Raw genomic sequence first — 4,396 nt, 5'->3', positions numbered from 1 at the left:
ATAAAATCATAAAGTTTTGTATTAAGTTAAATAGGAAAAGTCAACTAAATCACCCACAAATCGTAAAAATAAAGGCACAAAAAGTTATGTTGTTTATAACATATTCCGAAAGTATGCGTCTTCCCAATCCCGTAAATATAAATTTGGTAGAAATTTGACTCCATATAAATTAGTTATAATTTTTTATATGATATAAAAGTTAGCCGCACACAAGGAATGTGTGACGTCAAAAACTACAAATATCATGGTTGACTTTTAGCTAAAGTCACCAAAAGGAGAATTGTAGTAATCATCGAGACAAGAATTTTGAGAAAAAGAACACCCAAATCGGAGTTTGTACGAGAGAGATATGATTTTCACAAAATCATTAAATCGTATAAAAATAAGGGCTAAAAAAATTAAGAATTAGCCAATGCAATTTAAAGGAAACTGGTAGTCCTCGTTGATAGCTACGCTTGGACATAAAGAACATCGAAAACGAAGCTCTTATGAGGAAGTAACAGATTTTACAAGAATGAGCCGTTTTCGCACGCACCCGACGTGCAGAGCGCGGCATGCACCAACTTCTAGAAGGGACGTAAGAAGACCACGAGCTTTTGGAAACATGTCACATCGTGGGATAAGCCACGTGATCAGAGTGGGGCGCTCCCTTCCCTTGTGCAGTGCACGATTGTAGTATAAGAAGAGTTGCTACTCCATTCATTCCTCACTCGATTCTCTTTTCTTCCCCTCGTGTTTGCATTTGAAAATTGATATAAAATCCTTAGAAACATTATTATTTACATATTTTAGCTAGTAGTTAAGTTATATCCTCGAGCCCGGTAACTCCCGAGCCCCAACGCCACCAGTCGCAGTCCCAGGGTCTAGTAAAGCACGCTTCAATGGTGCGTTTGATGGCCCCACTTGTACCGTTTTCATATATATATATATATATATATATATATATATATATATATATATATATATATATATATATATATATATATATATATATATATATTAGGGTGGGGGGGGGGGGGAATACATGCTATAAAACTGTTTGAATGATTTTACAAGAATAATATTTTTTGTACTATATCAATAGTTTTGAAACTGCATGCAAACGTTAGGATAATATTATGCCTAACTTTAGGAATACTATTATGCCTAGTTGTTATAATGCCTAAGATTCTACTAAAGGATTATACCTAGTTGTTATGTTGACATATTCGCTCGAATAACCTAGTTTCTAGTCATTATGCCGACCAAATATTAGGATAGGATTTGTACTTAGTTGTTACTCTCCCATAATATCCTATAAATATCAAGAACCTTAAATATCAAGAACCTAATAATTATTTTATGGATATGATATAATATATGTAACACCCGCATAATCGGGGTAGTCAATTAAAGATATATTCAATGTTAAAAATGATTTTTAATAGAATATTATTTAGGATAAATAATCTTAACCAAATTATACTATGTGTGACAAGGATTCCGTACTAATAAAGAACGCTAAAATCCGACTTCATATGAAGATGTTATGCTTCTTCTAAGTTTCACGATGAAACTAACACGACTCTGCGTGTCGTAAAAAGTGAATTCTTGATAAATCACTTATTAGCCTAAGAGATCTAAACGAAAGTTATAGTAGTCGTTAAACCGAGAGCGTTCATATAAAGAACTTCCAAATATGACTTTGTGAAAGGAGTTATGATTTTTCGATGTTCAAGCGCAGCAGTGCGGGCACATAAATCAAAATTCTAATCGGTTGATTGTTAGCCAAAACAATCTAAACGAGAATTGAAGATCTCGTAAATATGAACCCTTCGATAAGAAGATAGTCGAGAACGAAGTTCGTATGAAGAACTTATGAATTTCGCATTAATTTTAACAATCTAAATCAGTCTAAAATGAATTTTTGTTAGAGAAAGATTTAGATGTTGAGACCTTAATGAAAGTCATAGAGCTCGTTGAGAGGATTTTGAAGATATAAAAAACGTCAAAAACGAACTTCATATGAGAAAGTTATAACATGTAGCGGTCTTTAGAAGGGATGAGGTAACAAGCTCCGGTAACGACACGTAGCAGAAGGAGTGCGGACCAGCAACGCGCAAAGGTGCATTTAACGCCTGCAAAATCAGACTCTGTATTAAGTAGATACGATTTTTATGAAGACATAAAACACAACCGCGCACAAGGAATGTGTGACGTAAAAAACTACGAAAAGAATGGTTGAATTTTAGCTAAAGTCACCAAAAGGAAAACCGTAGTGCTCTGTAAGATAGGAAATTTGAGAAAAAGAATGAAAAAAACGGATTCCGTATGAGAGAGTTATGATTTTAGCAAAATCAATTAATCGTATAAAAATAGGGACGAAAAATAAAGTCAAAATTAGAAGGTAGAGTCTAAATGAAAGTTGTAGATCTCGTCGAGAGCTTTTCGGGGATATAAAGAACGTCAAAAACAGAGCTCGTATGAAGAAATTATTGAATTTACAAAATCTGCGTTTTGCGTCATGCGCGGTGCATGCCATGTGCGCGACGCACGCTTCTAGAAGGTGAAAACGAGGATCAAAGAGTCCGAAACATGGCATAAAGCGGCTGGGGAGACATCTCCTTAATATGCGCCATGTGCACTCCATTTTCATGTGGTGCACCCCAATATAATATATTATCGCCTCATTACCACTCGTAATAAAATCCATGAAGTGATTCAAATGAGCGTGGGTTTAGTCCAATACTCAAATCTTATTACAGGAGTACTGATGAATACTGCAGCAAACTTGTGTTATGTGTAAACACCTTTAGACAATCTACAGACCCATTCATGACAGTCTAGCTTCAATACCTACTTCCAAAGTATGATCGATTGTGGATAGGTTGAATAATTTTATTATTCGGGAAGTCAAAACATGCAAAGTGAAACACAAGAATAATTGAATCCAATATGGTCTCAAAACTTTGAATATAAATAAAACACCTTTTATTTAATCACCATATTGATTACACATTATTCATTGTATAATGTTTCGATTTATCAACTTTATACTTGAATTAAAACAATAGTTATCCCATGCTCCAAGCATGCACACTATGTTAACTTATAGTCCTTTCTTTGTGAAATAGATGAATTGAATACATCTTCAATGAAACTCATTTCACAACTCCAAATCTTTATCACAAGTGTAAGAATGCCAAATTCTTGCCACTATTATAATGTGGCAGATTCTAAACTATTATGCAATGATTCCTTTCGTAATGTCGAGGTACATAAGTCCCAGAGACTTTGCCAATGATATTACAAAGTACACCTTTGGAGATTGTTAACAAAACAATTCCAAGGAAGCGAAGTCTCAGATTCAAAATGATGGGTTTTATGTACTATAACACTCCTATGGTGCACATACAACCCTAATAGCTTTGGATCTAAGTTTTCTCTACTTATACATGCAATAAAATTCCCAAAGCTTGAAACCTACAACTAGCATACAATATTGGCAATTGAAACATAAAAGTAAGTTAGAAGAATACCTCTTAATTGTAGCTTGTAGGAATTGGTCTTTCAAGAGCCTAGCACCTCAAGTGTGATTCCTCAAATGTCTTATAACAAACCAAGAACAAGAGGAGGAACTTGAGAGAGAGAGGTTTGGAGACACAAAAATCGTCTAAAGCTTCTTGGAATCACTAGTTCATGATTTTTGGCTTAGGGGTTACATTTATATAGTGTAGAAACCAAGAGTTAAACCATAATCCACTTCCTTGGGCCTTAATCCAATAATCCATATGATAAGCCCTTTGGAATAACTCTTCATGGAGTCTTACATGAACTTAGTCCATTACTAATCAATATGGATCATTAATCCAAACTATATATCACTGATTTACATAATCAGTCCCCGTTAATTTAATTAGTCTCTTTTGATCACTAAATTAATTCCAAATTAATTCTTGATCAATACTAATTAAATAATATGATTTCTCAATTAATATATTATACTTATAATATATTAATAAAGCACATTAACCTCTTTCTCAAATATCCATCCTATCAAATTGTTCCGTAATGTTACAACCCAAATGGAACATGCTTGTATCAGGTCAAGTACATACCAATTATAGTTATGGGCTTAGACACCTAATCCAACAGTCTCCCACTTGGATAAGTCTAATAATTATTATTACAAGTACGACTTCAAAATCCGATTAGCAATCGTAGCTCTCAAAAAGACCGTTGTCGAACTCTGATCTTATTAGTAAGGTGTCCATTAGATAAGGGATCATATATTCCTCCATTCTAGATATCGTATGGACATGAGACATGGATTATAACCATTCTCTCTATCCATGTGTTGTTTCCCGATTTTTGATTTATGACGACCGACTAATTAAACAAATCAAATCAGTCCAAG

This window comes from Lactuca virosa, chromosome 1 (genome assembly GCF_052849685.1).
Source record: "Lactuca virosa cultivar CGN04683 chromosome 1, Lactuca_virosa_CGN04683_v6, whole genome shotgun sequence".
In the NCBI taxonomy this organism is placed as follows: domain Eukaryota; kingdom Viridiplantae; phylum Streptophyta; class Magnoliopsida; order Asterales; family Asteraceae; genus Lactuca; species Lactuca virosa.
The sequence above is the reverse complement of the archived record's forward strand: the minus strand, read 5'-3'. Positions refer to the sequence as shown.